The sequence below is a fragment of the Rousettus aegyptiacus genome, unplaced genomic scaffold (assembly GCF_014176215.1).
Source record: "Rousettus aegyptiacus isolate mRouAeg1 unplaced genomic scaffold, mRouAeg1.p scaffold_m13_p_1, whole genome shotgun sequence".
Lineage (NCBI taxonomy): Eukaryota > Metazoa > Chordata > Mammalia > Chiroptera > Pteropodidae > Rousettus > Rousettus aegyptiacus.
In genome coordinates, this window is record NW_023416284.1 from 25,442,721 (window position 1) to 25,456,461 (window position 13,741).

The 13,741-nt window shown below is 44.3% G+C and overlaps 2 pseudogenes; both read left to right on the forward strand.

Annotated features, from left to right (window-relative positions):
• Positions 1–839: 839 nt before the first annotated feature.
• Positions 840–958, forward strand: LOC118605040 (annotated as a pseudogene).
• A 2,782-nt stretch (positions 959–3,740) lies between these two features.
• On the forward strand, positions 3,741–3,859 carry LOC118606738 (annotated as a pseudogene).
• Positions 3,860–13,741: the final 9,882 nt, after the last annotated feature.

The following is a 13,741-nucleotide window of genomic DNA, read 5'->3' on the forward strand; positions in this document are numbered from 1 at the left end:
TATTCCCCATTCCTCCCTCACTCCTCGCCCCCAGCCTGCACTTCTCAGTAAAAATCTGTACCTGCAAATAGCTCAACATCCTTCCATGGCCTTTCACTGGTAACAGCAGAATTTCTCAAACTGAGGTTTTTGAGAAATTTCCTATGAAAAGGATTTTGGTAAATCCTGTACACTACATTTCCCCCAGGAGAGCCCTAATGCAATTGTCATTGAGCTCTGGGAAGTCCTGAAGTAAAGAAACCTGCTTAGCTTTAACTTGATGTCTTCCTAACACATTTGACCATAATTGCCAGGGTGGTGAGGACCACATCTTGGGGACCAGGAGAATACTATGTGATCAAATGACATCTGTCGCCTGGTCCTTGCTGCTGACCTCTCTTCACAGTCTTATCTAGCCACTAATGGAGTACATTTTGCTCCAGTCACAGGGGACTACCTGGGGCCCCCTCACCTGTCTTGCTGTTGACATTTCTGTTAATTGGCACATGTGGTTTCCTTTACTGAGAACGTCCAGATCCCCTTTGCCCACCTGGTCCAGTATTACCTCTCTTTGAGATGTAGCTGAAGCAACAACTTGTCTTCCTAGTGCCCTCTCTACCTTCATGGGTAGATAGATCTCTCCCCCTCCCAACTCACTCATTTTGTCAAACTGAAGGGCATTTTGCTCACTCCACTCTCTCCACTGTGAACTTCTTGAGCAGAGACTGTCATCCAAATTTACTTTGGATCCCAATGTCAGGCTTGCATTTAGGGTTTTAATAAATATTTGTTGAATTTGCTAGTCTCTGAGAAAAGGGTAGCCTCTAACCTTCATGAATCCTTCTATTAAGAATAGTTCAGTCTATGGCCATGCTACCCTGAACAAGCCCAATCCCATCTGATCTTGGAAGCTAAGCAGGATCAGTCCTGGTTAGTATTTGGATGGGAGACCACCTAGGAAGACAACGTGCTGTAGGCGTAAAAAAAAAAAAAAAAATATTGTAAGCTGACAAAGTCCTTGCAATCTGTGAGGTCAACCAAGGGTTGCCTCACCTAAAAAAAAAATACACACGCACACACACACACACACACACTTAAAAAAAAAAAAGAATAGTTCATTATTACATGGGAGGCAATGAACAGAAGCTTAAAGCTGTGTTGGTGTGTGGGGACCAGTGGCCAGCCTGTCTCAGTCTCTAGCTATTTGACTGGTTTTCTTGCACACCAGCCACAAATGCAAATCCACAAATTTTGATTACTGAAACCACAAGGTTAAATTCATGATCACTAAGACCTACTCTATACTGAACAGAAAAACGAAACACCAATTTAAAAGAGGGGAGAGAACAGTTTTCCATAAGGAACATACTACAGGTATGAAAATTATCCAACATTATTATTGACACCTTTAACCTTCGCATTTTGTGATCCGAGGACCTGTTTGTTTAATCCTATCACAGGATCCTATCCTGAGTTCCTATGTCATGATTGTGTCAAAACCAGAGGCCGCCATGGGGTGGGTATACAATAATGCCTCATTAAATGACTGCTGAGGAACGGAAAGGATGCCTCACTTGCTTTCCTGGGTGGCTGCATCTAGGATGCTGGGAAAATCCGGCTCATCATGTTCCCAAGGTGTACTTACATGGCAAGAAGAAAAAAAGAAACGTAATGATATGGTCCTGCTTCATGTGTAATCTCCAGCCAATGGGTCATGTCACTTCCTATTAATCAACTAAATACTCCAATTAAAATTCAGAGATTGACAGATGAGTGCAGGGAGGATGCAAGAACAAATGACGAGCTATCTATAAGAGATGCACTATAAATATAAAAACATGGTTTGAAAGTAAATGGATAGAAAAAAATATATCATGAAAATAAAAGTGTAAGAAGCTGGAGTGGCTATAGTAATATCAGGTAAACTAGTCTTCGAGATGAAGGGTATTAGCAGAGTTAGTGAAAAAAGTGTCACTTAATCAGAATTGATCCTACTGAAACAGGAGGGTACTATGCAGCTCAACATGAAAGCCCAGGTTACACTAAATATTGATGTGTATGGTTACAAATTCTCACATGTATTTGAGATTCAGTGGAAGTGGGTATCGTTAAAGGTTTCCACATGAAATTAAATCCATTTTGTGACCCATATTAGAGAATGGACTGAAGATGGGAGTGGGGGTAGGAGTGGGGAAACCTTTTCAAGTGAAGCTTACACAGTGCCGAATCTGGATCTAACCAATTTTGGTAAATTCTTTATGGCCAATATAGAATCTTGGCAATAGTTTGTTTAAACACACAGAACATGGAGTCACCCTCTGACAAGCCGAAATCCAGGCTCTTCCCGATTTCCTTCCTCCCCTAGTAGGCACACATAGGTAAAGGTTTCAATGGCTTTGCCCTCCGTGCAGCCCAGGTCTCACCCCTCACCTTCTGGCCATCCATGAAGTTCATTACGAGGTTGAGGTCCCAGTGCACACCGGCTGGTCCTTGGGCAACTGTGGCTCCACCTTATACAACCAGTCCACTGAGGCCTGCAAAACGTCCACAAACTGGCCTGAAAACAGCAGGGTCTCTGACTTGTGCTGCCTGAGAAAAATACACGAATCTCGCCTTTTTGTATGAATGGCCCAACTGAAGGGAAATATTGCTTGAACTTTATATAAAGAGGGACCTCTATGTTAGAATGGTTAGAAATACAGTTCAAAGTTATCGTGCTGACACTAAAAACTCAGGCAACAAAAGAAAAAAAATACATCAATTGGACTTACGGACTTTAACAAAATCTAAAACTTTTGTGCATCAAAGGATGCTATGGACAGATTTAAAAGGCAACTCACATAGTAAGAGAAAATATTTGCAAATCACATATTTTATAATATCTAGAATATATAAAGAACTCCTTCAACTTAACGACCATAAAATAAATAAGCAACCTAGAAATGGACAAAGGACTTAAGCAAAGATTTCTCCAAAGAATTTATATGGATAGCCAATAAGCACTCAAAAAGATGCTTAACATTACAAACAATTAGGGAAATGCAAATCAAAACCACAATGAGATACCCCTTTACATCTATTAGGATGGTTATTATGAAGAGGAGGAGGAGGAGGAGGAGAAAATAGCAAGTGTTGAAGAGGATGTAGAGAAATTGAAAGCCTTATGCATTGCTGGTGGGAATGTAAAATGGCACAGCTGATGTGGAAAACAGTATAGTGGCTCTTCAAAAAGTTAAACATGGAATTATCATATGATTCAGCAGTTCTACTCCTGGGTGTATACCTGAAATAATTAAAAACATGGAATTGAATAGATAATTATACACTCATGTTCACAGCAGCATTATTCACAATAGCCAAAAGGTAGAAACAATATAAATATTAATCATAGATGAATAAATAAGAAAAGCATGGGATATACGTACAATTAAATATTATTCAGTCCTAAAAAGGAAGGAAATCCTGACACATCCTATGACATGGATGAACCTTGAAGATATGCTAAAGAAGCCAGACACAAAACGGCAAATGTTGTATGGGTATGGTGTCACTTACATGGGGTACCTAGAGTAGACAAATTCAGAGACAGAAAGTAGTTGCCAGAGGCTAGGGGTACTGGGAGTGAAGAGTTATTTTTTAATGGGTATAGCATTTCAGTTTGGGATGATGAAAAGTTCTAGTGATGGATAGTGGCGATGGTTGCACGACAATATGAATATACCTAATGCCGCTGATATATACATCAAAAAAAAAAATTAAAATGCTATAGCCATGCCACCCTGAATGTGCCTGATCTCTTCTGATCTCAGAAGCTAAACAAGGTCAGGCCTGGTTAGTACTTGGATGGGGGACCACCTAGGAATACCAGGCGCTGTAGATGTAAAAAAAAAAAAAAAAATGGTTAAAGGGGTAATCTTTGTTATGTATATTTTATCACAGTAAAAAGAAAAGTTACCAAGAGTAATGTTTACACAGTTTTACTCAAACCACACTCTAGAGTGGATTAAGCAGAGTGCAGGGAACAGGTATAGAGTATCTCTGACATCTTACAGTCCAGTGGCTGAGTGTGCACACAGACACACCCTAATGACAGAAAGTCTGCACTGATGAACTTGTGCACCCCTGCAGAAGAGGGTGATGGTTGAGTTAAGACAGTAGTTAAGAGCACAGGCTCTGAAGTCAGACAGACAGGAGCTCTTATCGAAGCTCCACACCAGCTATGTGACACTTAACTTCTCTCAGACTCTGACTTCTCATGTGTAGGATAGGATCATAATTGTACCAATGTAGAGTGCTGTCTTAATGGCGTGACATCTGCCCTTAATTTGGCTCAGGGATAAGGGCATGGGATCCCAGGGTCTCCAGCTCCACCACTCACTGGCTGTGAGACACACTGAACCTCTCTTCCTCTTCCTTAGAACAGGCACAAATGACACCTGCTTCCCTTGGTTACTGAGCAACTTGCCATTACTAGTAAATGTGGGCACCAAGCCTGGAGTCACAGGATCTCCAGCTCCTGGCTGTGGGACACTGTGAGCCTCTCTTCCTCTCCTTTAGAAGAGGCACAAATGACACCTGCTTCCCTTGGTTGCAGGGCAACTTGCCATTAATAATAAAATAGTGATGACAACAATATTAGCCACCACTTCTTGAGAACTTCCTCTGAGTTAGGTGATTTTCACAAATCCTCACTGTAGTCCTATGAGGGAGGTGCTCTTTCCACTTTATGAAGGACTTGTCATGACTTAGGGATGATTGATGAGCTTTGCTCAGAAAGTGGCAGCTGTAGCCTTTCTGTGTGCAGCAGGGTGGGGTGGGCTGTGTGACACCACGGATATCTGTGGAGTTCACAGCTGGGGTCAGAGCCCTGGCCATAGTCCAGAATCCATGCCCACCTTGTCTCCTCCCCCAGGTGCTCAGGGTCACCTGAGTCTAGCGCCAAGGTCAAAGCTGCTGGGAAGTTGGAGTCTTGGGCTCTGGTCCCACTTCTGCTCCTCACTGGCTATGCCATGTGGGTCGGCCACTCCCCCTCCATGGCCTCAGTTTATCCTATTGTCAAGTGAGAAACAGGGGTCAGATCCCTCCATCACCAGGATCTCTGACCACAAAGAAAGGCTTAGGGAAGTTCAGGAAAACAGGGAGCCTGTTTCTGAATTCCTAGCTTCTCTCTGCCCCCTGGTGGGTACCAGCACCCAGGAAAAAATGACAGCCTGAACACAGTGATTCCTAGGGACTTGGGGACTAGCTTTGTGACCTCTGCCAAAGTTCCCACCCCTTGGAACCCCAATTTCCATCTTTTAATGTGGGTAATAATAATAATAATATGCATCTCTTTGGGCTGCTGTGAGGATGCAGAGATAATACATGAGAAGTGCTTGGACAGAAGCGAGTGCAGCCTAGCCAGTCAACAGGAGCCAGATCCTACAACTGAGATGGCAGTCCTGTCATCAGTGAAGAATGTAATGACTACAAGCTTATAAAACATGTTTGTTACTGGAAACCAAAGTCATTTGCTTAAGCCGTAAATGGATTCATGGTTCCTATGATAATTAACCCACCTCTGGATAAATAAACTCAGCAGCTTTATCTATTTTACTAATTATTTTCAATATATCATGTTAAACAAATTTTTTGTTATCTTTCCTTGGTTTCTAAATTTACCTTTATTGTTTCCTTTTTCCTGTTTTTAGGGGTTTGTTTTATTTTTGTTTTTCAGCATCTTAAATCACATGCTCGCCTTGTTTATCTATTTTTACCACTTGATTGAGGTATAATTTGTACACCACAAAATTCACGTGTCTTAAGTGTTCAATTGAATGATTTTTAGTACAGAGTTGTGGAACTCTCACACTATAATTTTCAAATATTTCCATCACCCTCAAAAGAAAGAAACGTCATATCCATTTGCAATTTATCCCCAATCCCACTCCCAATCCTAGACAACAACTCATCTACTTTCTTTTTTTTTAATAAATTTGTCTTTTCCAGACATTTCACAAAAATGGAATCATACAATATATGACATTTTTCACCTGGCTTCTTTCACTTAACATGTCTTTGAGGTTCATCATGTTGTAGGCATGCAGCAGTACTTCATTCTTTTACATTGCCGAATAATATTCCATTGTATAGAAACTGCATTATGTTTCCCCATTCACCAATTGATGGACATTTGTACTGTTTCCATTTTGGGGCCATTTAAAGGTCTGCATCTATACCTCCAATATCTGATGCCTCTGAGGGTCCATTTTTCTTATCTATTGGTTCTACTGGGTTTGTTCATATTAATTTCTTATGTATTCCTCGTATGTGTGTACACACACCTGTGCATGTGCTCAGCACTGTATTTCTAAGTTCCTCAGAGAAACAATTTCAGGCTTAGGGTAGTGTTACCTTCCTCCAGAGAGTAAGTCCAGAGAGAACTTATTTCGCTTCTGCCCAGCACCTGGAGGGGCTTGAAATCTAGGATCACCTTAACACCATTTCAGCGTTTGTGATGGATGATATGGGGCTGAGGTGCATTCTCTATGAGGATCAATCTACTTCCCATTCATCCTTACATACTCCTAGAATTTAGCCGTTCAGGGTCCTCGCTCGAAGTGAGGGTATTTCACTCCTTGATGATCCTTGACTCCAAATTCTGTCCCACTTCCCCTGAAAATTTGTGGAAGTACAGCGGGTCCTCAAATAACCTCATTTCACTCAGTATTGTTTCATTATAATGTTCATGAGATGCCAAATGATCTTAACTCTTATTTATATCAATTAACCTATGGTAAAATTTGTTTCACTACATGCCATTTCACTTAAAATCACAGAAACTGTCTATGACCTTAAGTGAGGACTTCCTGTACTGCTCAGCCCCTCAGCTGCCTGCTCAGGGAAAAGCAGCCCCCAACACAAGGCTCACAGCCCTGAGCCTCTACACTCCCAAGAGTCTTGCCCCAGTTGGTAATTCTTCACTAACTTGTTAGCACACTACTGCCTTTGTGTTAGTTATCTATCGTTGAATAACAAATTACTACTAAGTTTATCTGCTTAAAATATTGTTAAATTAAAATTTATTGCGTTATACAATTTCGGAGAATCAGGATCCAGTTGTGGCTTAGCTGGGTGGTTCTTGCTCAGGGTCATTCCAGAGGTTACCGTCAGGCTGCCAGCTGGGGTGCAGATGTCTGAAAGCCTGCCTGGGGATGGAGGATCTACTTCCAAGATGGCGCACTCACACCCAGCAAGATTTTGCTGGCTGTCAGCAGGAGGCCTGCTTCTCCACCTTGTAGACCTCGCCAAATGCTTGAGTATCCTCATCATGTGGCAGCTGGCTTCTCCCAGAATGACTAATCCAGGAGCAAAAGTAAGGAGAAAACCTCAGTCTCTTTAACGATTTGAACATTTACCGTCACTTGAAGTCTGACTCACACTCCAGGGAGGAGAAATTAGATTCTACCTCTTAAAAAGAGGAATATCGTGAATTTATGCACATATTTTGAACCAGTCACAGCTGTTAAGTAGAATAATTTTTAAATGATTTTGTCCAGCTTTTATAGTTGTCCTCAGGAATAGGATTGATCATAACCTGACATCCAAGTCAATAAGGTTGTTTTTTATTCAAGAAATACCAGTTATTTGTTTTATTTTATACTGATTCTTGCATACTGATAAGTATTCTAGGCTCTTCAGATTTTGGCACAGTAATAAAAGATATTCCAGGCTGTGACTGATTATTATTGTTATTCCTTCTTTCTACCTCCTCCCAGAAACAAAAGGTTCATATTTAAGATATTTAAAAGAAACATTAAGAAATATCCAGAATTTCTTGTCTCTTCATTTTGGTGTTTGTTTTTAATGTTTTATTATATATCTTAAATTTGCAAATATTGAAGCACTGCATTCATCCAAATTGACAAGATTAAAATAAACGAATAGAAGCTTAGTGAAAAATAAAATATTTATAAGCAGAAGCAAGTAGATAATTAGACAATGATAAACTGATGATTCTCGGAAATTCAGAGTGTTCTGTAAAGAAGGCTCAGGACGATCATACTGTCACACTGCTCATTGGCCTAGGCTGAAGTCCAGCTAGTCCTAATATTTCTGATTGTCCAAATGCCTTTTTGGCAGGAAACCCACTGGATAAGTCTTAACGTCCTGCAACCATAGCTTGAACTAGAAATTATCACAGAATCTATATCATTAATTAAATTTATCAGTTGTTACAGTTACATTGTGCTATTTGCTAAGCAGTATTTCAATATTTTAACAACGGGTACAGCCATGACCTTGATAATCTTGTCTACTCATTAGCCCTGTGTATATAAGGCTATTCATTGCAGTATTGTTTGTGATGGCAAAAATCTGGGAACAACCTGAGAGTTGATTGTAGGTAGAAAATGGATAAATAAACTATAAAAAAGCCTCATAATGGAAGACAAGACAGCTGAATAAAAGAACAAGAAACCTAAGAACTGAATTGATTAAGCTACAACATACACTGTTAAGTGAAAAAGGTAAAATGCAGAACATAGAATGCCCTTTTTTGAGTTCAAAGGGGGTGAAATTAGAATGAATATTCATATTTCCTGTTTTTATTTACATGAAGAAGATACACAGAAACTAATAAAATTGATTACTTATAGGGGATGAAAGAGGTAGAATGTCGATAGAAGTCGTGAGAGACTTCTTAAAGCATATCATTCTATGTATGATTTCTCGAATGTTGAGAATATATTATTTAGCCAAAACATTAAACAGAACTTTCAAGTGTTGAATTAATGAATGGAAATTATTTTACCTAATAATCTTGACCCCAGTTTCCCTAAGTGGCCTGGAGGATGGCTGAGAGCCTCCCCTCACTGGCTGCCCTACTTTCTGTTCTAGGACTCTGGTCCACTTCTCTGGCCTCGGCCCTGCAGAGGGTTGGAAGGGATCGGCCTCATTTCAGGCGTCTCCCTCCTCTTAAACTGGGGTCAAGGCTGTCAGCACTTCAGTGGCAGTGCTGCTCCCTGGGGCCACGGAGGCAGAGGGCCTGTTCTCCACCTAGTCCTGCGGAGGATGGAGGGGGAGAGATTGCACTGAGGGGCCAATCTCTGTGCTCTATCCAGAGGCCTCATCTGAGCTCACTGCTGAGTGTGCCACTGCTGCTGGTGTTTGGGACAGTGGAAAGGCCTTGTAAGCTCTCTTCACACCTCATGCCTGCCCCCATCCCAATGGCAGATGTGACTCCCCACTGCACTGATGACAGAATCCTCCATCCCGATTGTAGTCACCTGGCTTCCGTCAAGTGTGGGCCAAACACTTCAGTAATATTATCTCTTTAATCCTCACAACTGTTGCATTTGGCAGATGAGGAAACTGAGACCTAAAGAGGGTTTAAGGCAGAGATAGGGAACGGGAGGAAAATACCACTAAAATAAGCTTTCCAGGAGGGAGGCGGGACCTCTGGGCCTGAGTGGAGGGATGCCAGTTGGGTACAGTCAGAGCACAGGAGCAGAAAGGCAAAAGGTGATGGAGGCTGCAGAAGTGGGCAGGGTCCCTGAGGGCCACTTGACGGGCTTGGACAACTGTCCAAGATGGGGAGTTTGCAGGTCTGGCCTTGGGGTGTGGGCAGATGGAGTCAGCTGAAGGGGGATGGATGTAGGAGCGCTGGAGTTGGTGGTGGGAGGTGGTGAAATCGTTGGAAGAATCCCGGAGAGAGATGGTGAGGCCCGGTCTATGGAGTGGAGGGGATCAGCAGGGCTTACTGACTGAGTGCATGTGAAGTTGAGGGAGGAAGAGAGGTGATGAAAATGATGATTAACATTCATGGGCATATTCTAAGTGCGTGGCTCAAGAGTTTCGTACTCACTATTACACTTAATCCTCACAACATCCTGATGATGTTGATACTGTCACTTTCCCCATTTAACAGATGGATGTTGGGACTCCAAGGGGTGAGAACTTTGGCAGGGGTCACAAAGTTGGTCCCCTAGTCCCTGGGAGTCACTGTGTTCAGGCGGTCATTTTCTCCTGGGTGCTAGGCTGCTGGTACCCACCAGGGGGCAGAGAGAAGCCAGGAATTCAGAAACAGGCTCCCTGTTTTCCTGAACTTCCCTAAGCCTTTCTTTGTGGTCAGAGATCCTGGTGATGGAGGGATCTGACCCGTTTCTCACTTGACAATAGGATAAACTGAGGCCATGGAGGGGGAGTGGCCGACCCACGTGGCATAGCCAGTGAGGAGCAGAAGTGGGACCAGAGCCCAAGACTCCAGCTTCCCAGCAGCTTTGACCTTGGTGCTAGACTCAGGTGACCCTGAGCACCTGGGGGAGGAGACAAGGTGGGCATGGATTCTGGACTATGGCCAGGGCTCTGACCCCAGCTGTGAACTCCACAGATATCCGTGGTGTCACACAGCCCACCCCACCCTGCTGCACACAGAAAGGCTACAGCTGCCACTTTCTGAGCAAAGCTCATCAATCATCCCTAAGTCATGACAAGTCCTTCATAAAGTGGAAAGAGCACCTCCCTCATAGGACTACAGTGAGGATTTGTGAAAATCACCTAACTCAGAGGAAGTTCTCAAGAAGTGGTGGCTAATATTGTTGTCATCACTATTTTATTATTAATGGCAAGTTGCCCTGCAACCAAGGGAAGCAGGTGTCATTTGTGCCTCTTCTAAAGGAGAGGAAGAGAGGCTCACAGTGTCCCACAGCCAGGAGCTGGAGATCCTGTGACTCCAGGCTTGGTGCCCACACTTGCCTCAAAAGGGCCTCTTCCTTTGGACAATTCTTTTACTCATTCATCTGACTGTGTGTGTAGGCTGCTCTCTGAGCCTGGCCCTGTAGTGAGCACAGGGTGCCATGCCCTGGGTCCTAAAGCAAATGATGGGTAATGGAACAAGCAGAAACTAAGGGTGACCAGGCTCAGAGCTTACGGGCTCCATGGTTCTGGGCACTGAGCAAGTGAACCCAGGCTGCAGAAAACCAGGACTGAGGGTACTATCTCGGTACCACCTCTGCCTGACAAGAGCTTGCTTATCTTCCACACATTGGAGGCAGATCATTCCCTGGACAGCACTCTGGCATGAGAATAATCTCAGGCCTAGGACTGGGAGCTCCCTCATTCAGGGGCAACTCCAGGTCCAGAAGGCTCTGCCTGAGAAGGCTCCTGCCAATGGTATTGGGAGCTGCTTCTAGGAAAACCCTCCTGAGTCCTTGCCCTGCTGCCTAAAGTGGGTTTGGGCCAGTGAAGATGGGCCACCTCTAAAATGACCTCTTTTTGTCCAGCTCCGGGCATATTCAGGTCAGGGGTTTGGCCATGAGGATCAGGGGCCCAGGGTCATGGTTTGGGGATTATCCTAATGGCCATTGCCCCTGCATAAGATGGTACAGGTCGGGTCTGCGCAAAATCATATAGATGAAAAACAAATGGGTATCGAAGTCCTGCTCTATGCCTTGCTCCACTTGGCACTGCAGGAGGCCCTGCACGAGGGCTGTATCTACCTGGAGAAACAGCTTCTTTTTCTAAACCCTCACAGGCATCCTCATAGGCACAGAGCTAGCAGAGGTCCTGAATGCAGTGGTCACTAAAGCACAGGGTTAGGTAAGACCTGATGCTGGCCCGAAGCTGGGAGTTGGGCCAGGGGCTCCTGGGCCAGTCCCTTTGTGAATGAAAGAGAGACAGTGAGGCAGTTTCTTGTCCAGATCCACGCCCCTAATGTCTTACTCATGTGAAAAAGGGAAGGATGGAGAAGGAACTGGTCATAGTCCCTCTGTGGAGCTTCTGTCCAACAAAACCACACCACCACCCTTGGGTACCCACAGTCTTCACTTTTCATTCTCTCAGGATGATTTACTCCCCCAAATGCCTGCTGTTGATTATGCCCAAATTCCTTTGCAGGGCCATTGATGATTCGAGAGACACACAGTCTTCATCTCTGACAAACCGCAGCTGCAAGATGGACCTCTTAGCTGAGGGAATTCCAGGCCCTGGAGCTGCGAAGCCATCTGCTCTGGATACCATGAGGGAGGGTGGTAGTAATGGGAAGTTCAGGAAGCCCAGGAAAGCCCCCGAGTGGAAATCAGCCTGGGACTCATTCAGTGTGCGGCGAGATGAGGGCCTCCCTCTGGAATACCCAGCAACCAGAGCAGCCAAGAAAGGGTTCCAGGCTGGGCATCGAGGCCTCTCCACAGCTTCCCGAGGCCATGTAAGGACCCAATCTGGCCTGGCTCAGAGGTCAGATTTGTCAGCTGAGGAGCTCCAGGCGCAGGAGAGGCGGCCAGTCGTGGCGGGAGGACTCCTTTGTTTCAGGTATTTTCTCAACAGTGGGGCTGGGCTGCCTGCCAGGTGCCCGGGTGCGGCTCTGGCCTCCCGCCGCACAAGCAGCTTTGCCGCCAAGCCTGGTACCTGGCTCAGCAGCTCCTTCCTGCGCTTACTCTGCCAGGCCTAGCAAAGTGAGAGGCAGGACCTATGGGGCGGACTTTCACTTCAGGAGAAGGAACTCACTCAAGGCTCCTCATGGTGTCTGGCATTTAGAACTACTACCTTCAGGAGAATAGGTTTAAAATGTATGTATTTACATACACACACACACAAGCTCGCACGTATATAAACTTTTGCTCAACAAAATATGATAAATTGCAATGTTGGACACGGTTCTGTCTAGATATGACTCTCAGCTCCACCACTGACCAGCTGTGCGACTATAGCGAGTTACTTAATCTCTCTGTGCCTGTTTTGTCATCTGAAAACTAGGGATGATAGTTTTACCTACCTCATAGGAATGTTAAGAGGATTTAACAAGTTATTGCATGTAAAGTTCTCAGGACATAGTCTGAGACATTGTAACAGCTGTGGAAGCATTTGCTGTGATCATGGTGGTGACATCATCAAGGAGGATAGTGTTAGCCAAGACTCTGGGTCGTACAGAACAGAAACACTCAGGCAAGCTTAAACAAAAGAGAGGAATTTAATACAAATCTTCCGAGGTGTCATATGGAACCCAAGGGTAGGGAGCAACCAAGCCGCAAAGAATGAGAATTAGGATTTTAAAAGCTATTGAGCAGCCAGGAAGCCTCTCTTCCTCTGAGGGCCTTACCATCCTCCATGTCTCTGAACACATGGCCAGACATGAGCAGCTCTTGGTTCTCAGGTCATGTGACCAGCAGAGATGAACTAGCATCTCCTAACCCCAACGGCAAAATCATGGGAGAGAAAGCCCATTGTTCTGTCCAGGTCATGCACCAAGAGCTCATCAAGTATGGCTGAGGGGACCACCAGGGACCCAGTCCTGTGGACAGTCTAGGGCCCAGGGAGAGCGGCATGGGCTGGGCAGATACTCTCAAGAGTATCTATCTACGCCAGTGGCCTTCTGGAGTGAAGCTGACACTTGAGCTCTAGTCTTGGTGTTGCCTCAGGAAATCCCTTGCGTCTCTGGTCCCTTTTCCTCTTTTGTTCATTCAGTGCTTTCTACGGTCTTTATCATAGCACTTAGCTTGTGTTATACTTATGTATGTATCTGTCTTCCTCACTAGACTGTGACTTTCATTCGTTCTGTCAATATAATAATTATCTACCAAACACCAGCCATGTTTTAGGGATAAAGAGACAAATCCAACCAACTGCCCTCCCAGAGACTCCATCTGGCTGGCGTGTAGTCATATAAAACAGGTCAGCATCACTGTCCAGTTCTACCTAAGTTCAGGAGCTGAAGACTTTCTTTCCCACACCATGGACGCTCAGTGTCAAGATCCTATCCCTTGTGTTGTGAGGCTTATAATGTTCCTGA